Here is a 21737-nt window from a genome sequence, read left to right on the forward strand (position 1 = left end):
ACTGACCTCTACCGCAGACGGATTTGCCTGCTCTAGACAGAATCACTGGCTCCAAGCTTTTAAGGGAAGAAGCTGATGAGTCAAGAATTGAGACCTTGAGCAAAGACTACGTCACTGAAGGATATATTCCAGCAAATATTGTAGTTTTTCCTCCCACTGCCTTCCTCTTTGCCTTGCCCTTTAGTTTGGTACAAGCTGTTCGTTATTGCTTAGTAGAAAATTCACTCTTGCTCCAATTCAGCACAAAACAGACTAATATGATGCTAGTGGTGGAGCATATGTTTCTGTTTCTATTAGTTCTATTTATCTTCCTTTTCTGCCCAAGGGTAGGTTATTCTTCAATTTATCATCCATTTTAATGACATTTTGATAGTAAAAGAGGTGCTATTAATAATTATCTTGAGGGGCGCCTGGGTAGCGCAGTCGTTAAGCGTCTGCCTTTGGCTCAGGGCGTGATCCCGGCGTTCCGGGATCAAGTCCCACATCGGGCTCCTCCGCTGGGAGCCTGCTTCTTCCTCTCCCACTCCCCCTGCTTGTGTTCCCTCTCTCACTGGCTGTCTCTCTCTCTGTCACATACATAATCTTTAAAAAAAAATAATCTTGGGTCATCAAGTGTGAAAAAGTGCTTAGGACACAGGATTATCCAACTGAATCTAACAACTTCTCTGTGCTCTCTAGTTGGTCATAGGACGTGAGATCTAGGAAAATTCCATGTAGATTTTGAAAAACTGTATTTGAGATGATTCAGGGACTTTCCTGGACTTAGTAGAGTCTTTCGTTCCCCAATGAAAATGTGTGTTCTCTTTCTTCTATTTTTTATTATTACTTGAAAATTTTTCATGTGTGCTATCGATTTTACTATTCTCTCCTTTGGTAGTCCACGAACTTGGAGACCTCATTTTAGCTTTTATTACCACACTCTAAGTGTTCACAGCCCTGACCACATTTTAAATTTTATTTTATCACTTTAAGTAGTATGTATCATTTAGGAAGTTATTTCAAAAGTTGTCCTTACTTAAAGCACACTAGACTCTATCTGCTTTTAGACTCTCTCATACACACACACACACACACACACACTCACTCATGTACATCTGGCAAAAGCAATTAATCACCATACAATATATTCTGTTTTTTTGTGTGTATGTGTAATATTTAAAGTAAGAGAAAACTCAACAATACCATCTAACATTGTTATGCCCACCTTACCAAGTAATTGTTAATCATTCCTTGTGTACTTTGGAGGCAATAAAGTGTCATTGGAAAATATTTACTAAACTTGAAGTTAAAACCCATTTGATTAAAAATACAAAATGAGTGCCACTGTATACAAATCATTATACAGAGCTATAAGTGTTCTCAAAGACACAAGGGTATAATCCTTGCCAAAAAGAATTTACAACTTATGTCTGAATAAAGAAAATATAAGCCTAAAAATTGCTTAAGAATATACATCAATATTTTTATGGTTTTTAGTTCTGTGGGTTTAAAGGGACTGCCTTAAATTTTCTGTTTGATGTTCCCAGTATTAAGAGATAAGAAAAGGCGCACAGGGGCAGCTGGGTCACTCAGTCGGTTAAGCGTCTGCCTTTAGCTCAGGTCATGATCTCGGGTTCCTGGGATAGAGCCCTGCAACAGGCTCCCTGCTCAGCAGAGAATCTGCCTTTCTCTCTCTCTCTCTCTCTCTCTCTCTCTCAAGTAAATAAATAAAAATCCTTTAAAAATTTAAAAAATTAAAAGTAAATAAATAAAAAGAACGGGAATCCTGTCAGTTTACAAACAAGTACTTTGATCAGAAAACAGGTAACACTTTTGAGCTGGTCGATGAATGTGACCGCAAGTATTTTCCAAATAATGGAAATCTGTATCACTTAGCAAGGTAAGCTGCTGAGCTACCAAGAAGTAAGACACCATCCTTATGAACGGGCCTTAAAGGTGAGAAGTCAATAGACATAAAGTTTCTGCTTTAATGTAACCAATCAAGGGAGAAGAAGCAAGAAGATCCAGGTCTCTCCTTCCAAAAACAATGTGATGGTGTGAGACAGCAATAGTGCACATTCCGCTTTCTCCCATGATAATCAGAGGCTCATTTGTAAATTCTAGTCTGATCCCCTTTGGGGTAAAGGGAAAACTATAACAGGAGCCTAGCTGAAATCAAACTATGGTTCAAGGTACATTATTAACATTACTCTGTCACCAGCCACATCTACCCTGTGAGATATCTCACCTGGAAAACAGAAGAGAGACATTGGGGAGATGAGAAATTGGTGTCACTACTTCTGACTGCCTCTGTATATATTATTAAGTGCTTCATTTAATTGATGTGTGTGGATGGCTCAAGGGAAATTAGAAAACATTTGTGTATGCTATTCAAACTGTGCCCCACAACACCCAGCATGACTTGGTTGCTTGCTAGAAGTCCAGATTATCAGGCTATATCCCAGACCTACAGATTAAAATATGCTTCTTAAAAGGATACCCAGATAATTCATATTCATACTAAATTTTGGGCCAAGTTAAAGTTGGGAGAGTTTAGCAACTTGCCCGACACAAACAGTTGATGATCTAGGGCTCATTTGTAAGTAGACAACATCTCATCATTTCATGTATAGCCTAATGCCTAAATAACTTGTAAAAAGAAGTCTAAGGAAATTAAGATCAGCCTTAGGATTCCTACAGAATCAGCCAGTGGTATATAGGGTAAGTATGTTTATAGCAATTTAAGCTACTTAAGAAATGTTTGGAAAAAAGTTTGTTTTATCAGAATGCCTTAGTCCTCTAGGACTGCTGTGACAAAATGCCATACGCAGGGTGGTTGAAACAACAGATATGTATCACTCACAGTTCTGGAAGCTGGGAAGTCAAGATCACAGTGCTGGCAGATTTAGTTCCTGGCGAGGGCCCTCCTCAGGGTTTATACATGGCTGTCTTCACGTGGTGCAAGCAGCTCTAGTGTCTCTTCCTCATTTTATAAGGATACTAATCTCCTCATGGAGGCCCCATTTTCATGACCTCATCTAAACTTAATTACCTCCCAAAGACCACACTTCCTAATACCAACACCTCGGGGGCTAGAGCTTCAACCTATGAATTTTGAAGGAACACAAACATTCAGTCCATAACATAAAACATGCTGAAATTATCATTATCACTAAAGGAAATACTTCTTTTCATAGGGAAAAATATCATACATCAAGCTCAATTCAATTCAGCAATATAGATAAACGAGTGTATGAATTTGCTCTATCAAAACTTTTTTTGAAATTACCAAAGAAATATAAAAATAGACATAAGCAATAGCAGAATCAGAAATCTCAGCCCCTCAACTGACCAGAGGAGCTGTCCTCCAAGTAGAACTATTTACTTATGAACTAGACAATCCTAAATTGAGTGAATGAGCTGGGGAATCAATCAAGGCAGTGTGCTGTTTAGAAACAAAATAAGGACTAGGAATCTTCCTTCCAGAGTACATACTACCAATACGCATGTGCGTGCATGCTCAGGTCATCATCGCAGGGTTGTAAGTTGGAGCCCTGCATCAGGCTCCAGGCTGAGCTTGAAGTCTCCTTAAGATTCTCTCTCTCCCTCTACCCCTCCCACATCCCTCTCTCTCTCTCTTTAAAAAAAAAAAAAAAAAGACAAGCCGTCAAATAACATGAGAGAAATGGAGGATAGGCTCAATTCAGACATCCATGCTCGTAATAATAGTTCCAGGAGGGGAAATGGAAAGTGGAGGAAAGGCAATAGAGCGCTAATTCAAATAGAGTGTTAGAAAGCTGAAGAAAGACAGATTATTTAAACTACATTCAGACTTGTTTTGAACATCTTGCCAAAATATGAGTTGTTGGAAAATAAAAGCAAAGAGTATTCAGAATAAACTTATCTTCTGAAACATAAAACACACTTCAGTATTACAATAGGGCTACAGAGAATATCAATTTTTAAATTAGAGATTATTTAGAAAAGCACTACGTATCAAAATCTGCTATTCTGAATAGGGCTAACGTGGTACTCAACACAAAAAAGATTGACAAAAATTAGGCATTCACTTCAAGGATCAAGGACTCAACTCCTAAAGGGAAAGAAATAATTAAGATAAAAAAACAAATAAATCAAATAAAAATATAATAAGAGGACCAATAATAGATAAATAAAAACAACGGCTTGTTCTTTGAGGAATTTAGTGCAACAGACAAAGTTTTTGCCTCATCAAAGTCAGAAAACATAAAAAAACAGCTTTCAGACTGGAAAAGCAACATAACTGCAGATATGGACAAAACTTCATAAATTATAGGAGATTACTACCTGTAACTTTCCATCGATAGATTCAAAAAAACAAGTTGAGTTGTGAGGAAAATATGAAATAAATTGATTGACCCAATAAAAATGGAAAATCATTGACATCTGAAAGATTCTACTTTAAAATGCATCAAACCCCAACAGCTTTATTTGCAAGTCTTTCAAAACCATCAAAGTAGAGTTTTTAGAAAATAGAAAAATACAGAAGGCTTCTCAAAGTTGGCAACATCTTCATGGCAAATGGAAATGGTTAAGATTATAAAAAAAATTCCAGTGCAATCCCATTGATAAAAATAGACATAAAATATAAATAAAATTTAAAATATAGTCCAGCTGTTGATTGGAATAATACTTGTAGCCAAGGATAATTTGTTCCCAGGAATGCAAGGATCACTCATCTCCAGGGCATCTCTGACCATTACAAGTAAATGAAGTAGTATATAAGACTCATATCGAAGCTAAAGGCTTTATTCAGATGATGCATCTCTCAGTACCTGAAGAAAATGTAACTCTCTGAGCCAAAACAGGACTGCAGTTTTATAGGGCAGGGAGAAGAGTGACACCCCCACCCACCCCACGTCCCTGTGGGCTGGTCCAGGATGCACTCTGCCTCATTTTCCTCATCTCTGCCTGCCACTGAGCTTGTGGTTGGTACAGTTGGAGATTGTTTGTGCCTCTTGCTTGGGATCACTGGCAAAATCCCACCCCAAGAACTGTCAGAACAATTATCTTAAGATCTGATTTCCCAAAATCTCATAACTTGTCAAGATTCGAGGGAAATAGGGAGTAGAAAACAAACAAAAAACAAAAACAAATGGCAGGTGCAGAGTGGGGAAGAGAGAAAAGAAATGAGAAAAAAAAAGCAATGAGGCAAAAATTGAAGCAAGGGACATTTGGGGTATTTTTTAATCCTTTAAATACTAAAATGATATGAATAGATTTTAAAATATAATCTAGGAGATCATATAAATACTGAAAACATATCACATACATAAAATTTTACAATTCATTATCTTTTGAAATGTATCTACCAAGAAACTATAGCGTTTACCACATATCACACTTCATAGGTAAACATTTTTTAAATACAATCCCATTAAAGGCACTAACAAGATTAGGAAGTCTATTGTGGACATCTTCTGTTTGTCTGCTTAGCACTGTTCCTTTGGTCTGGGAAAAATAATCCCCTTCTATGGGGAGCCGCTCCCCACAGCAAGACAACTCCATGGTAGGGATAAAGGGGCCACCACTCTCAGTTCATTGTTTAGGGTTAAAATCTGAGCTGAGCCAAGCCAATCATCATTCTTTCCTAGATTTTGTTTTTGTTTTTGTTTCCCAGACTTCAGTGGAACAAAGGAATTGAATTCCAACTAGTGACAGACTTTCTAAGACATGGAACATGAAAGTCTCTGTATCTGGGGTCCCTCTCAAGAAGGGGACAACCAATAGGTATAGAAAATGAAGCCCAAATGGAGAGAAAATTAAAAACAAACTAGCGAGGGGCACCTGGTGGCTCAGTCGTTAACCGTCTGCCTTCGGCTCAGAGTGTGATCCCGGCCTTCTGGGATCAAGCCCCACGTCAGGCTCTTCTGCTGTGAGCCTGCTTCTTCCTCTCCCACTCCCCCTGCTTGTGTTCCCTCTCTCGCTGGCTGTCTCTCTCTGTCAAATAAATAAATAAAATCTTTAAAAAAACAAACAAAAAAACCGAACTAGCAAGAGCATGCGTCCTGGCTGCTTTCACTTTCTGGCTTAGAATGTCCTTCAGGCCAATTTCCTCTTTTATACCTAAATTAATTCAAGTTAGATGTATGTTATTTGCAACCAAAAAGATCTTGACTGAAATATCATCACTGCTACTCAACATTGTTCTCAGGACCCAAAAAGTACAGTGAAAGACAGAAAATGAATAGAAGAAATAAATAGTGAAAATAAAGATGTGATTATGTGAGAATGGTGTTTATACCCATCTATAATAAAGAGAGATTCAATTTAGAAATATTTTTAAAATACGAGCAAATGGTAATGTTGCTTAAAGTAAAAAGATAAAAAATAAATTTTCCATGGATTAGCAACAAGAAATTAGAAAACATAATAAAAAAGATCCAAATGCAGCAAAAACCCCATGTTCCTAGATGGGAAGACAAATATTAAGATGTTTATTCTTTAAAAATAAATCTTCCCAATGTTAGTTCCCAATGTTAGTACTAACATCCTAAAATGTTAGTACTTTTCACCTCTGGGCAAGGACAGTTGGAGAGAGATGGAAGGAAAGGGAAGGTGAAATCTTTCATTCTTTAGCTTGTTTGTTTTGTATTACTTGAATTATTACAACCATATATTCATACAGAACTTTTGTAATTCAAGAAAGCAATGACACAAAAAATATTTTTCAGTCCTAATATTACAAATCATGTAATTATTTTACAAAATGAGGGGTCAGAAGTGGGAGGACGATCTGTCATGATTCCTCAAAGAATATTAATCAGTTTATGTAATAAAACTTGCTGTGTGCTTCCCTGCTTCCCCAAACTGGAGGTCAACCAGAGAGTAAGTTCCTTGAGAGCAAAAACATGTTTCATCTTTCTACCGCAGCGCTTACCCCAGTGGTGCTACTTGGTGGTGGTTAGTAAGTGCTACTGCTTTTGTTAAGAGAATACATGGTCAAGGAGAATGTAGCTATTCTGGGGATAATGCACTCACATCATAAGGCCATCTGCCTTTATAAGATAAAGAATCCCCTAGAGGTACATGGAAAACTCTTTTCTAAGTGAAAATGTAAAGTCTTTAAAGATTTTTCTTATAGCTTCTCAGCTGACCTCTTCCAACATGTAAAGAAATATAGTTATGGGGAGAAAGAGAATGATTTTGGCACATGGTACAATTGACTTGAGAGGTAGGGATATAGGCTAAATGTGGGAGGATACATTCAGTGTTCCAAGAGTGAGGACATCCAAAAATATATATGTATTTTTAAAGTCTGGTGAATAAATTGATTATTAAAAGAAAACGTTCTTCCCACATTAAGCAGATTCTCGCAATGTTCCTAGGCAAAGAATGTATCCCTGGGTGATAAGACATGCCAAGCTGGGTTAATTCTAGATGCACCGCATGTCATGGCAGCAAACGCAGCACATGACTCAGATGGAGGATAAAAATATTTCATCAGTTTCTTACCATTGAATTAAAATAACAACGTTAACTTTTCAGCAATGTGCATACTTGTAACTGTTGAAAGAGTCAAGAATAGTCCATTCTTTTTTCTTTATCTAAATCTGAGGCTCAACTTTCATGAACCTTTGCAACAATTTTTTTCTAGCAAATATATTTTTAAATCACAGTAAATGCTTTACACTTAAACAGAAAATGATTTATAAATATTATTTCCTCTCCTAGATACATTCATTCTTTTGTAATAAGGGACAATAGTGAAAGAAAAAAATATTCCAAGATTTGCTGGAAGCAGAGAGCCTGATTTCTTTGAGATGAATGAACCATCTCCAGAATCGATACTGTACATGACATCTTCCCCTTCCTTCCCCTTTCCAAAAGGAAGATTCTACTCTGAAATGCTAGGTTGGGTCTTGGTAATTCTGATGCTGGTCATTCACGTACAGCCAGCTACTGGTCCTATAGCCAGAGTTGAGCCTATCCAAAAACAGTGCTTAGAGTTTCAGAAAATAGAAAGAGACTCTGTATCAAGACTCTATTACTTAGATGATTAAAGGAAACATTTCTATGAGTACTAATATAAATTTAGTTTTATAATGAACTGTTTTCTTTTCTTCCAGTAGGTTTGGCTTCTTAATTTTGATGAGTTAAAAGATATCAATAATAATAATAATAACTAATAATAAACGCTAGCATTTTTAAAAATACTTGGCACCATGCCCTATTTTAAGTACTCTACATGCGATATTTAGTTCTCACTACTGCCAAATACAGTAGTTGCTGCACTATCTCCATTTCGTAGATGAGAAATCTGATTAGTTTAGCCAAGTTGTACCTGTCATGAGCTGGCAGAACTGAGTTTGAAACAGACGCCTGACAAACCCGGGAGTTCCTCTTCATGTCTTTCTTTTCCTATTTTTTCCGTTATCCTCATAGATCCAACATTTTCACCTATGCATCATTTTTGTTTCTTATCCTTTCTTGGACTACATTTTTTTCCCTGAGGTTACATTAGAGAACTTCAGCACGGAGACCATAATAATCCTGGATTTACTATTTCATGGATCTTATACTTACTTTTACTTTTTAACAACTAAAACCTTTCAAAATCAAATTTTCCTTTGAGGTTCACACCACCTCGAAGATTTGGCGTCTTCCTCGTCATTTTCTTCCCTGCCATAATTTGGAGAGACTCCTAAGTCATGTAGGTGACTCTTCTGAGACAGCTCACAATAAAAACCAGACACACACACACAACTACATAGATCATCAGATGATTCCAACAGAACTTTATATTATGCATTTTCATCTGTGCTTCCCAAACCATGTAGCCCTCTGATTGTATATTCTGAATAAGCTCCCTCTTCCCGTCCTTTCAGTGGCCATTCCAAGCCTTCACACACCCTCATGCTCTCTGTCCCCACATGCTCTCACCTCACTGCAGGTGACTTCACTTCCATCATCCCACAAAAGGTCAGAGGTGATTATAAGCCCCTTCCTGCATTCTTGCTTCCTTACCCTGTTGACCCTGTCACCGAGGAAGCAGTGTCCAGGCTATTCAAGTGTCTGCACCTGGAATCTTTCCCCTCCAGAATCTTTATCAATGGACTGACCCAACATTCCTGTCCACTTAATTTCACTTTCCAGTGGCTCTTCTATGATAGCTTATAAATATCCTCGAGTCAGTCCCATTAAATTAAAACACCTTCATGGCTTCACATACCTCCCTAGATTTTTGCTTCAAAACTTCCTTTCCTTTCATTACCAGCTATTTTACAAAGCAGATTCCCCCATAGTCCCTACCTCAACCCCCTAAAATCCAGCATCTGACCCCACTTCTTAACAATGACCTTCAAGTGACTAAATCTGATTTCTCCTCATCCCTGACCTTCCCTGCTGCCCCTGAACTTGGTTAGGTTCCCTACCCTCAACTCTCATTGTGTGTCATTGCATTTAATACCTCCCCTCAGAGTTATCTTTTCATATGCTTATCTTACTCTCCTCCTTAAATATAAAACACCGTCAGTATCTGCTGATACTTTCTTCCAAATACTATCTCTGTCCATTGTCTCATTTTTAGTCCAGTACAATTCTGGCCTTCAGAACTCCTGATCAAAAGAAATTGATATGTTACAGGAGATTGCTTATCCTTCTACCTTTAGCATGTCCAGAATAAACTACACACCAAGGAAACTGTTCACATTGAGTGATTGAACATACCCATTTTGATTTACTTCATGTTCCCCAATTTTCTCAGGAAAGCAATGAAAATAGTGGAAAGGTGAACTAAGACAAGACCTAGTGGATTGGCAGAAGGGATGCAGAGACATCCCAGGGCAGGCAATATGAAACTTACAGTCCAGGCATTCAGGGTACCGTCAGGCTCTCAGCCTCCTTCTTACGGGAACCAAGATGTTCTGTCAGCACAAGGTACAGCACGAAGAAGACGGTACCATAATCCAAAGTTTTCCAGATCTATCAGGGACTTAAAAGAGTGACTTTTAAAAATCCCTGAAATAAAAACAAGAAAGTCCTAAAAAATATTTTTTTTGTTCTTTTTCTTCAAAAAAAATTTAAAAAGTAACTACACTATACTGTTGCTTTGATGCATTGTGAGTATAGCAAGCATATGGCGACTGAATTTGTTTGTGGTGAACAGTATGCTCATCTCCCATCAACAAAAAGCTGCAGCCAGTCTTACGAGGCAACTTCCTTTAGGACTTCGTTTTATTTGTGCTTGAAATTAGGACATAAAGACAGTGTTATAGCAGTTATAATATCCTTGTACAGTACATTTTTTTCTTAAAGTTACTTTGTTTATTATAGTTCTATCCCTAAGCAGATACAAGATCTTGGGCAAGGCACCTGGAGAAGAGGGATGCATGGAGAGTATTGAACCAGGTGATTTCTAAGGACTCTTCCACCACGAAAGCACAGTAATCCTTTGCATGCATCTCTTTTTGCAGCATTCAGGGTTAATGAGCTCTATCAGGAGACTGTGGCCTTAGAAGGAAACTGGCTCATAGCAAGATAGCAGTTGCCAACCCCCTTCCCCCCCCCCAGTACTCTCCCTGGGCAGATGACCACTCCCTATTTAAAACCCTGAATATTTACATCACTGATGAGTGCCTGTATAAGTGACACTTTTGCTAGTGACCAAATGCTAAAATTACCAAATAGATAGAGCTGGTAGAGACCCTAAGACATTATCTAGTCCAGTTATGGCCCTCAGACCCCAGTGATGGGGGTGCATCCCTGAGCCAATTTCAGTATTCCAGATGTCCCATGATAATTCTTCTACATTTGAGGACAATCTTGTAAAGTTAATCAAGCTAAATTCACAAGTTTAGATACAGAAGAGATGGTCTCATAAGACTGCTTTTTAAATAAGCTATTATGGTATAAGAGACTAGATGTAATAAATGCCCTGAATTATAAAGAGCTATTATTCTAATGATTTTTATTCTGGATTTCACATTTTTTAACGTTCTGTATTTAGAGCCAGAGATTATTTTTAAATGATTGACAAGCAATATGGTAAGATTTTTTTCTTAGGAAGAAAAAAATAACTTTAATCGTGACAAAGGAAATTGTGTTGTTGTTGGAACAACCATTTGGATATGAGAAGGAAACTCTTTATTGTATAACTAGAATGTTCAGCTACAGGTGCAGGGAATAGGAAGTTGTTCTCACAAGCAGAACTTTCACAGCACAGAGTACTAGATAGAAGGATAAACTCAGTGTTGGCCCTGTACTGACTGCTGAGATGGCTGGAATGATGTTCCACTCACTGTAGGGACCACCTTCACTGCCTGACGCTCACATGACAAAATCACAGCTGGCCGGGACTCTAGGGACCTGGAGACCAGGCTCTGACCCCATGTAAGAATGTCTTACCCCATGTCCCTGACAGATGGCCTGCCTAGCTCCTACAGAAATTCAGAACCTCAGAAAATAGCCCTGCTCACTTCTGAACATTTCAAGAGGTCAAAAGCTTTCACTGAACTTTGTATCAAAATTTCTATCGTTGGACCTTTACCTGTTGGCCCTAGTGTTGTCATACACACCAGAGACCTGAAAAATCTATTCCTTTGATAGGATAACTTTTTGTGCCATCTATTAACAAGTCTTCCCTTCTTGGGACTAAACATTCCCAACTTTTGCAATGATTTCATATTTGGCATAATTTCCAGAATCTTCACAATCTGTATTTTCCCTTGCTAACAAGTTTGCCTTTCCAAAAATTGCCATAAAGAGTAGCATCATATAGGTATAGCACTCAATCGTTTGACTAGTAAAAATGTGATGAAACTGTTCGTTCCTATTAATAGTGAACTACTACTTTTAAACTAGGTAGCTGTATTAATCAGCCTAAAAATAGAACAGATGGGCCTTTTCTATTTTTAGTCATTGTTAGTTCCCATCAACTTACGGGGGGAAAAAAAAGCAAAATCATTTATAGAGAAAATGATTCCAAGTAAAACTGATTTTTAAAACTCATGGTTTCCCCGTAAGATTTCATACATTCCACTCATACTTGCAATATAAATAATAAAATAGTTTGGCTTAAATTTAAATAGCAAGTGTACATGTGTACATGAAAAAAAGTACAAATTTTTGCTAAGGTATATTAACAAAACAAACATAAAAATGTCTTTCTGGTTAGAAATGCAAAGTATTGTAAATAGTATTGAATTTCCTAAAAATATTTATTAGATGACTGCATCTCACATAATATTACGGATGGAACTTTTTAAGGATCCTAACAGAGGGTTTCTAAAGGTCATCAATAAACATGTGGGTAGAAACAGACAGGCACTGAAAAAAAGTGAGAGTTCATATCACTAATTACTAAGACACAATGAGACTTCAGAGTAAATACTGGGATCTGTGTCTAGAGTATGCAGAAATCAGAATTCATTGCCCTGAAGCAGACCATGTATTGTATTAGAAGAAAAAAATATACATATATATATTTTTTTTTTCATCACAAATCAGTAGAAACATAGAATATTAATCCGGAAAATTTTGAACTCTTTTTCATTTCTGGTGTAATTATAAAATAGGCACAATCTTTCTAGAGAGAATTTTGGCAATATTTACCAAATCTTTTAAAAGATTCTACATTTTTATGCAGCAAATTCCTGTCTAGAATCCCTAAGAAAATAATCAGATATTTGGACCAAGGACAGTACAGTGTAAGTTACTTATATAGGGAAAAAAATGTATAAATTCTAATAATAGTGGAAAGAATAAACGTTATGTACCATATATTGAAAAGCGAACACTGGTTTCTGCAAGAAGCAACCTCCAGACACAATGCTTCAAATATAAATGAGTTTATTTTGTTTCGGTACAAACCAAATGTTTCTGACCAGTGATGGCTCTTCTCTCATTTGTGATCCAAGTACCCATGCTCCTTCCAGCTTGCGACTCTGACATTTTTAACCCAGGGCTTCCAATGAAGCTAGTCTCTTGTCTAGCAAAAGGCAAAAAAAAAGCCTTTGGAGTAACATCCATATGAGATGTTCCATGTCAGTCTTTCTGTCCACATTCTGTGTGCAGGAACCCATTCACACAGCCACCTGTGACTGCCAGGAGTCTGGGAAGGACAGCTGAGCTCCATGCGCCAGATCAAAGGAAACTTGGTGAACAACTAAGCTGCAGCACCCCAGCCTCCCTTGGGAGCTCCCAGTGGTACCTTCCTTTCCAGGCAGAGCACACCTCTACCTCTCCGCCAGGGAAACAACCAAAATGCCCATCTCAAAGTCTAGGGTCTCTAAATGAGTGGCAGTTCTCTCCGTCAGACCTGGCATGAGGTTCCTTGTGGGTCTAGTGACCTATGTACCGAAAGGACCGTTTCTTGCTTCGCAGATAGATAACTTTATGAGGGGAAGAAAAGAAAAGAAATGAAACACCATTTGGAAATACTTGAGAGAAACAGAGCAATTGCTAGTCTTTGGCAATTATGAAGTCTTCCTGAACAGACAACTGGTAGGCCCCAAGATTATTTTAAGACTTAAACAGTGAAAGATTGTTTTTATTTTGCCCAAGTTCGTACCTTTCCCTTAAGTGCCTGTGAGGCTTCTGTTCTTTTGCTTTCTAGTCAGTTCCATATATTAATTACTGCATACAAAGTTCTTTTCTAGATGCTGTACTTCTCTCTTTATTTAATTGTGGCTACCTTTGAAAAAAATCATGTGGGTCAGAAGATATCATCCTTAATCTACTCTTTGCCATGGAATGAATTTGATTTCATTCCCAGGACAGATTTGTTCAGCCTATCCTTCCCAGCCGTTCCCAGCCTTCCTTTACTATTCAGGATGCGGAAGCAGTCACTTTCCAAGCGTGTAAACCTCTCATATCTGGGTTCTCTCTGTCTCACCATCTCTGATTGTACCCCAGCCAAAACTCATTTCTATTACAATAATTTTTAGCGCTTTAAAAAAAATCAGCTTTATTGAGGTATAATTGGCATATAAAATTAAGATATTTAAAGCAGGCATCGTAGTGATTTGAGATATATATATATATACACAATTGTGAAAGGATCCCCCCAATCTTTTTAATTAACACATCCATCACCACATATGTCTTCATGTTTTATTTTGTTTTGTTTGGTGAGAAGATTTAAGTTCTACTCTCTTACCAAATTTCAGTTCTACAATACAGTGTTAACTGTAGTCACAGTATGTTACATTAACTCCTCAGAACTTATTCATTCACAGAGCATTTTAAATTTTATTTTTCTTGTGCAATTTTTCATCTCCAGGCTCTCTTCCTTAATTAATTCAGTTCCATTCTTTGTAGTTCAATGTTATGATGGTTACTGCTCTAAATTTTTATCTCTGTAGAGCTGAATCTATGGGACACATTTTTATATGTAGTATATTATCATGTTACTTGTTCTGCATTTTTTTTTGTCTTTTGGAGCCGAGAGGAAATTGAAGATAGAAAATATTTCAATATGTCCAAGTGGTTAGAGATTTTTGTTTGTTTCTAATTTCACTTCTATTTTATTATATTATACTCAACCTATTTGATTTTTATTATTTCAAATTTTAAAATATACTTATGCTTTTATTTTAGCCTATTATAAGTTCATTACTTTTACAAATGTTGTAAGAGCACTTTGCAAAGAAGGTGCATTCCCTGTTGGATATAATGCTTACTACCGGTCTTTATACAAAGATGTTTCATTCACAAGTTCTTTTTCCTTTGAATTAATATTTCAGTTACTGAGCTTCGTCTCCAAGTAATTTTTTTCAGAAATATCTAAGAATATACTATAATTGCAAGTGTTACATAATTATGTTTCCATTTCCTTCATATGTGTGTGATTTGTTCTTGGTTAAAGAATTCTTGATTAGGACCCTGTAATGGTCTTCTTACTAATGTTTAAAGAAATTTGCCATCTGAGTTGTTTGTGGAGAGATACCATTAGTTCTTGACATCCAATTTCATTTGGGCTCAGGTTGTCACTGTTTCTGTAAGATGTTATGTGGTTTGATAATGAGGCTATTCCTTAATTTATTATAGTTAAGATTAATTTTCATTGCTTTTTATCATTTCGGTGATTTCAGGCAGAAATTTACACAAAAACAACTTCATTCTCTCACCAGAGCGACATGGTGTGCTGAGTCTTTGCCTATCTAAAAATGTCTTCTTTGTTGCTTTCGGACATGAACTATTATTTAGATTAACACATATTTTGAATCACAGGATTTTTATTATTTTGTCCTTTGAGTTTCTCATTGCCCTCTGGTACCTGATTTTGCAAAATCTGAAGAGAGCCTTATTTTTTCTTTCTTTATAAGTAACTATTACTTACTGTGCTTGAGTACTTGAAGTTCAAGACTTACTCCAGGATGGTAGAGGGAAGTATATCAGCTCCAATCATCATATGGTTCCATCAAATGAGAACATTAGCCAACACTGTTGTCATCTCAGTGAAGCACTTTGATACAGTCTCTGCCCCTCCCCGCTTCTCCTCATGAAAGGAAGGCTACAAAAACTGATGGAAGCTTAGCTAGTATCCTTTGTTTCCCCTACTGGGTGGTAATATACAGATCGTCACTCACATTTGGCCATGTACCCAGCTGCTTTTCCTCTCTTTCCATAAAAGTAAAATTTGTTCTTTCTATTTCCATGCTTGGTAACCTGCCCCTTTGCAGAAAGATCTGCTGTCTCCAGCTATCTATCTATAACACACTGGTAAATTCATTTTAAGAAGAAGTTATAAAACCCCCAATGCCCTCCAAACAAGACATAACCTGATGCTATATTTGAATGTCCAACAGGCTCCTGCATCAATTTAAATTAACAAGAAATCAAGGGTAGGCAGAAAGATAACTAATAAGCTTCTACAAAACCCCCACAAAGATAAATCTTTATCTATTTTTATTAATTTTGTTTTTCTGGTTCCTAGTTTGTTCTGCAGATATGAAATTTAAATGATTTTTTTGCGATTTTTTTGAGAGGAGAAGGTGCTGGAAATATGGGTAGTTCCAAATGCAGAATTACAGGTCTTCACAGCCTCATTTCTCTTTGGTTTTCATGTGTGAGCTTGTTTGTTCCACCTGTGAAGTACTATGCCAGGTTCTGGGCTCTGTGTCACTCCTCATCACCATCTTCCCTGGTGCAGGAACAGCATTGTCCCCTCTCAGATGGAACTTACCTTTCAAAAGGAGTTCACTGGAGCCACTCTCTTGACTGCCTCTCTCTGATATTGAGGCCATCTCTTATGACAGCTTCTGCCACCAACACTCAGCCTGAGTTACGGGGCTGCCACTTGCCACGTTGATAAGCCATCCCACCTGAGGTATGAACACCACTGCTGAGATGGCTCCACCTGTTGCTGTCACCTGACTGATGGCATCTAATTAGCATGTGGGCCTCAAGTGCTTTTCCCTAGCCTCATCTCATATACTCAGTGTCTGGCTGAAATTCTTGGTGACTGTCCATTTGGCGACTTTAATGATTTTAATCGTAAATGTAAGTTTTCCCTTGTTCTATATTTCAGAGGAGAGGAGATGATAAACCACACATATCCTCATGCTCCCACCCTTCATCACAATTCTTGAATTACAAACTTTAGAAGTAGTAAATATATAGATCTCCAAGACTTTAGAAAAAGAAAAAAATAGAGTATCATGTCATCTGCGAAGAGAGACAGTTTGACTTCTTCTTTGCCGATTTGGATACTTTCTATCCCTTTTTGTCGTCTGATTGCTGTTGCGAGGACTTCTAGTACTATGTTGAATAATAATGGCGAGAGTGGGCATCCTTGTCGTGTTCCTGATCTTAAGGGAAAGGCTTCCAGCTTTTCCCCATTGAGAATGATACTTGCTGTAGGCTTTTCATAGATGGTTTTTATGAGATTGAGGAATGTACCCTCTATCCCTACACTCTGAAGGGTTTTAATCAGGAAAGGATGCTGTATTTTGTCAAATGCTTTTTCTGCATCAATTGAGAGGATCATATGGTTCCTGAGTCTTTTCTTGTTGATATGATCTATCACGCTGATCGATTTGCGAATGTGGAACCACCCTTGCATCCCAGGGATGAATCCCACTTGGTCATGATGGATAATCCTTTTAATGTACTGTTGGATCATATTAGCTAGGACCTTGTTGAGAATTTTGGCAAAGTCCATATTCATCAGGGATATCGGTCTGTAATTCTCCTTTTTGATGGGGTCTTTGCCTGGTTTGGGGATCAAGGTAATACTGGCCTCATAGAATGAGTTTGGTAGTTTTCCTTCTATTTCTATTTTTTGAAACAGCTTCAGGAGAATAGGTATTATTTCTTCTTTAATGTTTGGTAAAATTCCCCGGAGAATCCATCAGGCCCTGCACTCTTGTTTTTGGGAAGTTTTTGATCACAGCTTCAATCTCTTCATAATTAATCGGTCTGTTTAAATAATCAATTTCTTCCTGTTTCAGTCTTGGTAGTTTATAGGTTTCCAGGAAGGCATCCATTTCTTCCAGGTTGTTTAATTTATTGGCATAAAGCTGTTGATAAAAGTTTCTAATGATCCTTCCTATTTCATTGGTGTTGGTTGTGATCTCTCCCTTTTCATTCATAATTTTATTAATTTGGGTCCTTTCTCTATTCTTTTGAATAAGTCTGGCCAGTGGCTTATCAATCTTATTTATTCTTTCAAAGAACCAGCTTCTAGTTCTATTGATCTGCTCTACTGTGCTCATGGTTTCTAATTTATTGATCTCTGCTCTAATCTTGATCACCTGCCTTCTCATGCATGGGTTAGGCCTGTTCTGTTCCAGCTCCAGCTTCTTGAGGTGAGAATATAAAAACTGCATTTTAGATTTTTCTATTCTTTTGAGTGAGGCTTGGATGGCTATGTATTTTCCTCTTAGGACCATCTTTGCAGTGTCCCATAGGTTTTGGACCGATGTGTTTTCATTCTCATTCATTGGTCTCCAAAAATTGTTTAATCTGATTTTTAATTTCCTGGTTTACCCAATCATTCTTGAACAGGATGATTCTTAGTTTCCAAGTGTTGGAGTTTCTTCCAAATTTTTCCTTGTGATTGAGTTCCAGTTTCAAAGCATTGTGGTCTGATAATATGCAGGGAATAATCTCAGTCTTTTGGTATTGGTTGAGACCTGTTTTGTGACCCAATATATGGTCTATTCTGGAGAAAGTTGCATGTGCATTCAAAAAGAATGAGTATTCTGTTGTTCTGGGGTATAGTGTTTTGTATATATCTATGAGGTCCATCTGGTCCAGTATGTTATTCAAAGCTCTTGTTTCTTTGTTGATTTTCTGCTTAGGCTATCTGTATATTGCTGAGAGCGGAGTGTTGAGGTCCCTTACTATTAACGTGTTATTAAATATATGTTTCTTTATTCTGGTTAAGAGTTGGCTTGTGTATCTAGCTGCTCCCCTGTTGGGGGCATAGATATTTGTAATTGTTATATCCACTTGTTGGATCCCTTTAAGAATAATAGAGTGTCCTTCTGTATCTCTAACTACAGTCTTTAGTTTAAAATCTAATCTGTCTGATATGAGAATTGCCACCCCAGCTTTCTTTTGAGGTCCATTGGCATGAAAAAATGGTTTTTCATCCCTTCACTTTCAGTCTGGATGTATCTTTAGGTTCAGAATGAGTCTCTTGTAGACAGCAAATGGATGGGTCATGTCTTTTTATCCAATCTGCAACCCTGTGGCGTTTTATGGGAGCATTTAGGAATCAGTTGCATTTCTATACACGAACAATGAGACTGAAGAAAGAGAAATTAGGGAATTCATTCCATTTACAATAGCACCAAAAATCATAAGATATCTCGGAATTAACTTAACCAGAGAGGTAAAGGATCTATATTCTAGAAACTACAGATCACTCTTGAAAGACATTGAAGAAGACATAAAAAGATGGAAAAATATTCCATGCTCATGGATCGGAAGAATTAACATAGTTAATATGTCCATGCTACCCAGAGCAATCTACACTTTCAATGCCATCCCAATCAAAATACCAATGACATTTTTCAAAGAACTGGAACAAACAACCCTTAAATTTGTGTGGAACCAGAAAAGGCCCCGAATTGCCAAGTAATTCTTGAAAAGGAAAAACAAAGCTGGGGGCATCATGTTGCCAGATTTCAAGCTATACTACAAAGCTGTGATCACCAAGACAACATGGTACTGGCACAAAAACAGACACATAGACCAATGGAACAGAATAGAGAACCCAGAAATGGACCCTCGGCTCTTTGGGCAACTAATCTTTGACAAAGCAGGAAAAAACATCCAGTGGAAAAAAGACAGTCTCTTCAATAAATGGTGCTGGGAAAATTGGACAGCTACATGCAAAAGAATGAAACTTGACCACTCTCTCACACCATACACAAAGATAAACTCCAAATGGATGAAAGACCTCGATGTGAGACAGGAATCCATCAAAATCCTAGAGAAGAACATAGGCTGCAACCTCTTTGACATCGGCCACAGCAACTTTTTTTCATGCCACATCTCCAAAGGCAAGAGAAACAATAGAAAAAATGAATTTGTGGGACTTCATCAAGATGAAAAGCTTCTTACCCTATGATCCAGCCATTGCACTACTGGGTATTTACCCCAAAGATACAGACGTAGTGAAGAGAAGGGCCATATGCACCCCAATGTTCATAGCAGCAATGTCCACAATAGCTAAATCGTGGAAGGAGCCGAGATGCCCTTCAACAGATGACTGGATTAAGAAGTTGTGGTCCATATATACAATGGAATATTACTCAGCTATCAGAAAGAACGAGTTCTCAACATTTGCTACAACATGGACGGCACTGGAGGAGATAATGCTAAGTGAAATAAGTCAAGCAGAGAAAGACAACTATCATATGATTTCTCTCATCTATGGAACATAAGAACTAGGATGATCAGTAGGGGAAGAAAGGGATAAAGAAAGGGGGGGTAATCAGAAGGGGGAATGAAACATGAGAGACTATGGACTATGAGAAACAAACTGAGGACTTCAGAGGGGAGGGGGGTGGGGGAATGGGATAGACCGGTGATGGGTAGTAAGGAGGGCACGTATTGCATGGTGCACTGGGTGTTATACACAACTAATGAATCATTGAGCCTTACATCGGAAACCGGGGATGTACTGTATGGTGACTAACATAATATAATAAAAAATCATTAAAAAAAAAAAAAAAAAAGATGAAAAGCTTCTGCACAGCCAAGGAAACAGTCCAAAAAACTAAGAGGCAGCCCACGGAATGGGAGAAGATATTTGCAAATGACACTATAGATAAAAGACTGGTATCCAAGATCTACAAAGAACTTCTCAAACTCAATACACGAGAAACAAATAATCAAAAAATGGGCAGAAGAAATGAACAGACACTTTTCCAATGAAGACATACAAACGGCTAACAGACACATGAAAAAATGTTCAAAATCATTAGCCATCAGGGAAATTCAAATGAAAACCACATTGAGATACTACCTTATGCCAGTTAGAATGGCAAAAATTGACAAGACAAGAAACAACAAATGTTGGAGAGGATGTGGAGAAAGGGGATCCCTCTAACACTGTTGGTGGGAATGCAAGTTGGTACAACCACTTTGGAAAACAGTGTGGAGGTCCCTTAAAAAGTTAAAAATTGAGCTACCCTATGATCCAGCCATTGCACTACTGGGTATTTACCCCAAAGATACAGATGTAGTAAAGAGAAGGGCCATATGCACCCCAATGTTCATAGCAGCATTGTCCGCAATAGCTAAATCGTGGAAGGAGCCGAGATGCCCTTCAACAGATGACTGGATTAAGAAGTTGTGGTCCATATATACAATGGAATATTACTCAGCCATCAGAAAGAATGATTTCACAACATTTGCTGCAACATGGACGGGACTGGAGGAGATTGTGCTAAGTGAAATAAGTCAAGCAGAGAAAGACAATTATCATATGGTTTCACTCATTTATGGAACATAAGAAATAGGAAGATCGGTAGGAGAAGGAAGGGAAGAATGAAGGGGGGGTAAACAGAAGAGGGAATGAACCATGAGAGACTGTGGACTCTGGGAAACAAACTGAGGGCTTCAGAGAGGAGGGGGGTGTGGGATTGGGATAGGCCAGTGATGGGTATTAAGGAGGGCACATACTGCATGGTGCACTGGGTGTTATATGGAAATAATGAATCATGGAACATTACATCAAAAACTAAGGATATACTGTATGGTGACTAACATAACATAATAAAAAATTATTATTAAAAAAATAGAAAAAAGCAAGGTTTTTTTTTTTTTCCATAGCAAACACACACTCAGGGTTTCTCTGCACATATTCCAATATGGAGGAATGATTAGAAAGCTACAGGAAAGTAAACTGTGCTTTCCCACCCATTGCACAACTGAACTATTTGTGTTTCTGTAACATACGGTTCAGTTAATGAAATTACTCTATATATCAAATCCTTGGGAGGGAGGGAAGAAAGAGCAAATAGATTGCTTTATTATGAGTATTACATTTGTCTTATTTCCTTTGACAAAGAGAAGGGACATAAGATCACTTAGGCCTGGACCTTATCCTGACTTTCAAAAAGATATGGCAAACTCCTATGAATGTCTAATACTATTTATATATTGTCCTTGTGTCAAGTTTAATGTAAACTAACATTTATTTTACTAATTTTGCTAAGAGTTCTCTGCACTTGAACAGCACCCACATTGCCAATCACTATTCTGAGTACATAGTATCATACTAAGAGAGCCCACTGGTTCTCAAGACCAGAGATGCAATG

The 21737-nt window shown here is 37.6% G+C and overlaps 1 long non-coding RNA gene across 2 annotated transcripts in view; it reads right to left on the reverse strand.

Moving 5' to 3' along the window:
* The window catches only part of LOC113251072 (uncharacterized), a 185978-nt gene that overhangs the window by 71788 nt on the left and 92453 nt on the right, over nucleotides 1–21737 (reverse strand). Inside the window, exon 2 of one of the 2 annotated variants that reach the window (XR_008957750.1) lies at nucleotides 9824–9952. The exons of the other annotated variant lie outside the window; for it this stretch is intronic. This is a non-coding gene — a long non-coding RNA (uncharacterized LOC113251072). The remainder of the gene's footprint in view (nucleotides 1–9823; nucleotides 9953–21737) is intronic. 2 annotated transcript variants of the gene reach the window in all.

The sequence above is a fragment of the Ursus arctos genome, unplaced genomic scaffold (genome assembly GCF_023065955.2).
Source record: "Ursus arctos isolate Adak ecotype North America unplaced genomic scaffold, UrsArc2.0 scaffold_10, whole genome shotgun sequence".
Lineage (NCBI taxonomy): Eukaryota > Metazoa > Chordata > Mammalia > Carnivora > Ursidae > Ursus > Ursus arctos.